We start from the raw sequence: 6,702 nt of genomic DNA on the forward strand, positions 1-6,702 counted from the left end.
GAACAGAGGGCTTCTTGCGCAAGAGCCCATGAGGAATAAGCTCTCTTGCGCAAGACCTCTTACGCAAGAAGGCAGTGAGGATGGGCATCAGAGGTTTCTTGCGCAAGAGAGCATACACACCGCCATGGACGCTCTTGTGCAAAAGCACATGGCAGTGTGGACGTGCTTTTGCACAAGAAATTTTGCACAAGAACTCTTGCACAAAACAGTTCTTGCCCAAGAAGCCTGCAGTGTAGCTGTAGCCTAAGTATTATTTTGCCTCAAAGAAAGGATTGTTCATTTGTAATAATAGGAGCATTGGAAAGGATGGGCAAGGAGAATGGAGATAGGGAAGGGGGAAGATTGGGACAAAGTTGGAAGGAGTGAGATGACTGGGACCAGGAAAGGCAAAGGAAAGGAGACACATTGGCTATGTGGGGATAATGCAACCACGGTGAGGGGTGAGCTATGGGGTGGATAGGAGATTGGATAAGGATAGGGAAAAGGTGGAAGGGACAGGTGGTGATGGGGAGGGAAATGGAAGAGTCTGTCCAAAGCCTGGAATGGAACCCAACCTTCCTGAACCTTATCATTCCTCTGCTATCAGCAAATAACTGTGAAACCATCCGGCTGTGGGTCTCAGTCTCATCTCCCACAATCTACTACTGAGACCAGTTACTCTATTACAGTGGTCCCCAACCTTTTCAGGTTGTCAGGCGCCAGGGGGCATGGCCGTTCGCCCGCCGGGCGCCAGGGGGCGGGGACACGTGCGCGCCCAGGGGCAGCCCCCCCAGCCACATGCCCAGGGCCGGGGCCCCCCCCAAGCGCCGCGCGCCCGGGGGCGGCGCCTCCCCCTCCGCCACCAAGCGTTGCACACCCGGGGCCGGCGTTGCCCCCGTAAGCGCTGTGCACCCGGGGCCAGGCCAGCCCCGAGCACCTGGCGGGCACATTCAAATGCCCCCGCGGGCGCCATGGCGCCCACGGGCACCGTGTTGGGGACCACGGCTCTATTAAATCAGGTCATAGGTGTCTGTATAGAGGGTGGTGTTTAAAGTGGGGAGGGGGCCCCAGGTCTGGCAGCTGGATGCAGCCCTTGGCTTGCCTGGCTGGGGCTAGGTATCCTTGAAATCCCGAAATATCTCCGCTGTGTAGAGATAGATACCCTTTGATTCTATTTCTCTCTCTTCCACCACGAGACCTTAGGCAAGCCATTTATCCTTTCCATACTATAACATGGAGACTAATTATCCTCACCATACAAAGCTGTTATGATGCTTATATATCAGCTATAGAAAGCTATCGAAGTGACTCTGCTAACTAAGGGCAGAGGAGGTTAAATGGGTCCCATCCTTTCTCCGGAGCCCTTCAGACCCACAATTGTGCAGAAGACATCCCATTTGGGTCACTAGCAACCAGGTGGCATTCCACTTTCCCCAGTCATGATTATTTTGACTGTCAGGAAAGAAACTGCAAGGAAGAGGCAGAGACTAAAGCCATAACAAACATTACTATTAACAATAATATAAAATTAGTACCCTTACTGCTGGTTCTGGTCCACTTCCATTTTCAGCTTTGAGAGCATTCAATGGACCGTGCTGCAGAATGGCAAAAACATTTTTTATTAGTTTCAAAGTTATATGCCTAATAATATTGCACAACAGGAGATAAGGAGACTACATGGGGTGACTGTACATGCTTCAAAAACGTAAAATGCTTTAATCAAGCATAGGATTGCCAGCTGTCTAGCTTTCGACCAGAATGCCCAGTCGAAAAGGAACCCTAGCAGCTCTGGTCAGCGCTACTGACCAAGCTGGTGACAGTAGCACAGTGGGGCTAAGGCAGAGTACCAATCTAGAACAGTGGTGGGCAACCTGCAGCCCACTGGGGTTCCACCTGTGGCCCACATACCCCCCCCTCTTCCTCCATGCCTCTTGCACACTGGAGCTCCACCCTTACTTAATCCCACCCCTACCTCCTAGAACTTTCGGAGCAACACGAATCAGCTGATTCATGGCTGTTCAAGCTCTGGGAGGGAGGGGGAAGAGTGCAAACGGGGAGCGAATCAGGTGATTCATGGCACTCCAAAAATTCTGGGAGGGGGAAGAGCATCCCATCCCTACTCCTCCCCCTCTCTCTTCCAGCACTTTTGGAGTGCTGTGAATCAGCAAGCAGAACCCCAATGGGCCGCAAGTTGCCTACCACTTTCAATCTTCTGGCCCACTGTGACAAAGCAGGACCACTTATGCAGCCCACTCACTACCCTTGGTTTCCCATTCCCGCATTGGAACAACAATCAAAATAGTTCTAACAAAAAAGCCTTTTTCTTTTCAGAAAAACTATACTTTTAAAAATCTTTTGTAAAGTCACATTTCCTTGATGTTACTTGTGCTACAGGTTGTGAATCATCCTAACAGTTTCAAATAAAACATCTGCAAAATAGATTTTTTTTTTTTTTTTTTTTTTTTTTAGAAACATGCCCTCAACTCCTACTCCATCTGCTTCATTTGCTAACAGTGCCCTTTCCACTTCTTCTGCTCTGCTTCTCTTGATAGCATGCATGGCCCTGACAGTTGTTTTCATATTGGTCTCCCCTTTCTTGATCCACTTGTTTCTTTTTTTCATTTTAGTACCAGTATTCAGGCAGAAATTCTTCCTTGTAGCACTGCTGCACGTGTGGGTCAGTCCAAATTTAACTCTTTCCATCCTCTTATCTGTCAGCATGCAGCCCTCTAATGCTTTTGTTCCCAAATCATTGCTGACAGATGGGAAAACAAGCTTTTTAATATCACAACATGCAGAATTATTAAGTGTCTCCGTCATCTCACTGCAAGAAATATGGAATACTTAATATTTAATTATTCCAGTTTGTTGAAACTAACTCCTAGAATAAGACAAGAAGATACATGAAAATATGAGAGGATGGGAACAGGTTCTCATATTTTTTAATGGGCTTTTAAAATACTTAGCTCTTGCAGTATAGAGCAGTCTGCACAGTTCCTATGGGAGCTGTCGAGTAGATGATCTGATTTCATGGTATTCTAATTACTAGTTAGTGGAACTATTATTTCAGCCTCACATATGGATTCATGAGATAAAGAAAGCCTATGAAAAACAAACACCAAGATATTCAGAGGTCTTTGGGTTCCTGTGAAAAACAAAGGCACAGCTCTAGAAGATATCTGTGTAGCCCTCTGAAAATGTGCTTTCCATAGTTAACGATCAGTCAGGAAGTGCACCTCTGAATGTTTAGAGACATACTAGATTAACAAACACATACCTCTGCAAGTAATGATATAGACTTTTATTATTTTTCATGCTTGTAATAGATGTTCAATAGTCAAAAATGTATTCAATTTGCAATTTAATCTAATAGGAGTTTCTGAAACACTGTACGTGAACAATACCACCACCTTTTTGCATAGCACTTTTCTTCAGAAGTTCTCAAAGCACTTTACAAAGGAGGCCACAGTATTATTAATCCCATTTTACAGATGGGGACATGACTTGCCCAAGGTCACCCAGCAGGCCAATGGCAGAGCTGAGACTAGAACCTAGGTCTCCTGAATCCCAGTCTAGTGCTCCATCCACTCAGAAACAATGCCTCTACACCAGGCATGTCCAAAGTCTGGCCCGCGGGCCAATTGCGGCCTGTGTTCTGGTTTAATATGGCCCCCCAGGTAATTTGGCAATATCTATCTTTTATGGCCCCCAACGAATCCATATGTATTGAGATGAATACATTGTAAAATCTCAGTTAATGTCAGTTGGTCTAAATCAGTTATAAATATATTTGGACACAACATGTATACTTGGTGTTATGTTCCTGTTCATATTTTTTGAACTTAAAAGTTGACAGACAACCTTTATTACCAATAATATGTAATGTACTTTACAATGTTCCTGACATATATTTCAGCTTCCTGGATTTTTTTTTTCATCTGGCCTTCAGATATGAAAGGCAGAGTGATTTAACACCTGTTTAGATTTGTCATCCATGTGATGAAATGAAAAGTATGCCATTTGCAATAAACTTTGCATAAAATAGTTAATTTGCGTTTAATTTTAATGGTTCAAAGAATGTCAGGCAAAATGGTCGGCCCTCACGCATGTTCACTTCATAAAATCTGGCCCTCTTTGAAAAAAGTTTGGACACCCCTGCTCTACACTGTTGAAATGCAGGCTCTCTCAAGAGGAGTGAAATGGCTAAGGAGTCACTTGTGAATGGGATAAAAATATTCTCTCTGTGATACTCTCCCAGAAGACATTATGGCAACTTGTTCAATATTCTTCTCGCTTTCCAAAACAATTCCTGAGAATGCATCTTTCCAGAGAAGCTGTTGTGCTACAAGACTATGCCTGCACCACACACTAGTTCTGTTGTGTCTTGCTTTGTCCTGTGCTCACTAGTGCCTTTAGATAGTAGGTGTTTAGGGCCCGGAATTTATTCCAGATTGCCTGGTCTCTTTGATGGGGGCTGAGAAGTGAGAGGATCTGGAAATGGGGGCATACACATGGCAAGTCCACAGTATCTAGATACTATAAGAATCTACATAGACAAAGTCTGCCCTTCTTCTGACCTCACACAACTCCCTCCAGAGTAAGCAGGGGTATCTCTCTGGGGAATGAGATGTGTGATTCGGACAGACACGGGGTGGAATGCTACCCATCACATTAGATTTTCTTCATCTAGGTTAGACAGTTTCCTCCTCCATGCTCAAACACACCAAAGGGAGCATTCTGGGGTTAATCACTAGGCAAAGGGATTCTTTGGCAAAACATGGCTCCCATGTTACCAGGGATCTGGAAAGGAGTGCAGAGGCATGGGACTTCCTCAGAGGTTAGCTTCCAGTGATGCCTTCAGGAGCCATACATTTTGGGGGTTGAACTCTTTAGCCATTTCACAAGGAAGGCACCCCCCACTCCAAGGCTCATTCAGGGAACTTCTGGAATTTCCCATCCTCTACACCAGGGATGTCCAAACTTTTTTCAAAGAGGGCCAGATTTGATGACGTGAACATGCGTGAGGGCCGACCATTTTGCCTGACATTCTTTGAACCATTAAAATTAAATGCAAATTAACTATTTTATGCAAAGTTTATTGCAAACGGCATACTTTTCATTTCGTCACATGGATGACAAATCTAAACAGGTGTTAAATCACTCTGCCTTTCATATCTGAAGGCCAGATGAAAAAAAAATCCAGGAAGCTGAAATATATGTCAGGAACATTGTAAAGTACAGGCAGTCCCCAGGTTACATGGATCCGACTTACATCGGATCCCTACTTACAAACGGGGTGAGGCAACAGACCAGGAAGACGCGAAGCTAGCGCCCCCGCCCCCCCCCAGCAGACCAGGGAGACGTGGAGCGACTTTTCTCAGCAGACACCTCATCTTGAGAATAAAGGACTGAGGGAAGTGAGGTGTGGGAGAATAAAACTGAGCTCTGGAGAAATGTTTGGCTAGAGTTTCCCCTACAATATGTACCAGTTTCGACTTACATACAAATTCAACTTAAGAACAAACCTACAGTCCCTATCTTATACGTAACCCGGGGACTGCCTGTACATTACATATTATTGGTAATAAAGGTTGTCTGTCAACTTTTAAGTTCAAAAAATATGAACAGGAACATAACACCAAGTATACATGTTGTGTCCAAATATATTTATAACTGATTTAGACCAACTGACTAACTGAGATTTTACAATGTATTCATCTCAATACATATGGATTCGTTGGGGGCCATAAAAGATAGATATTGCCAAATTACCTGTGGGGCCGTATTAAACCGGAACACGGGCCGCAATTGGCCCGCGGGCCGGACTTTGGACATGCCTGCTCTACACATAGACATGGCACACTTGACAGACAGGATGGTCCCTAGAGATTTTTCTTTATAAGCCCCATTCACAACATACCTGTAACTCATGTCTTCAACAACCAATTTGTTTGCCAGTTGGCATGTTTGAAATACACAAGGACTAGAATTTTTCTAGATTTTTTTTTTAAGTTTAGGAATAAAGATTTAAGTTATGGCTAATAAACCTACTTGGCATTCCTTGTGGCGCATGATTTATTGATCCGTGTGTTTCAGCCTGGTCAGGATTCCAAGATGTCACAAACATTTTCATGCACACAAGCAGATGCTATCATGCCTATTAATTGATATTGACGAGAAAAAATTATTACTATTACTACTACCATTAAAATTAGCACCTCATTGTTAGGACTGGATCTGTCAGCTGCCAAGTGATTAAAGATTTAAATATCCCACAATTAAAGTTTACATTACCAACCAATTAGCACTTTACATTTTAAGTGCTAGGAAATCAACTACATTCCAGACCTGCTAGAAATGAGGCTGGCTCAGCTGGGTTATGAAGGATCAGTGAGTCAGAGGTGGAGGAGGGAAAGGAGACTTTGAGTTCTCATGCTGAGTCACCTTTGGTATCTGGCAGACCTATTAAGGGCCAAGTGATTGCAGCTTCATTCCTGCAGACTTTGGCAGCGGGAAGAGAAGTGGACTCGAGATAGGACACAGATTGAATCATGGAAAAAGACTGGTGAAAGTGAAGTTGGATAGAGTCTGGACTGGTATTGGGCCAGGAACCAAGGATTGTTTAAGAAACCAATAATGGAGATTCTCAGGAACTGCGGAGTTGGGACTGGCTTGAGAGCACAATCAGAGAACCATAAAACAATTCTCAGCTCCAGTCGAATT

At 44.3% G+C, this 6,702-nt stretch overlaps 1 protein-coding gene across 1 annotated transcript in view; it reads right to left on the reverse strand.

Moving 5' to 3' along the window:
* FAM20B (FAM20B glycosaminoglycan xylosylkinase) overlaps positions 1-6,122 on the reverse strand; it is a 40,855-nt gene extending 34,733 nt beyond the window's left edge. The window contains exons 1-2 of the mRNA XM_075936860.2: positions 6,031-6,122; positions 1,515-1,574 (exon numbers count right to left, since the gene is read on the reverse strand). The gene's annotated coding sequence lies outside the window, so the exon portion shown is untranslated. The remainder of the gene's footprint in view (positions 1-1,514; positions 1,575-6,030) is intronic.
* Positions 6,123-6,702: the final 580 nt, after the last annotated feature.

The sequence above is a fragment of the Pelodiscus sinensis genome, chromosome 9 (assembly GCF_052426305.1).
Source record: "Pelodiscus sinensis isolate ZL-2025 chromosome 9, ASM5242630v1, whole genome shotgun sequence".
Taxonomy (NCBI): domain Eukaryota; kingdom Metazoa; phylum Chordata; order Testudines; family Trionychidae; genus Pelodiscus; species Pelodiscus sinensis.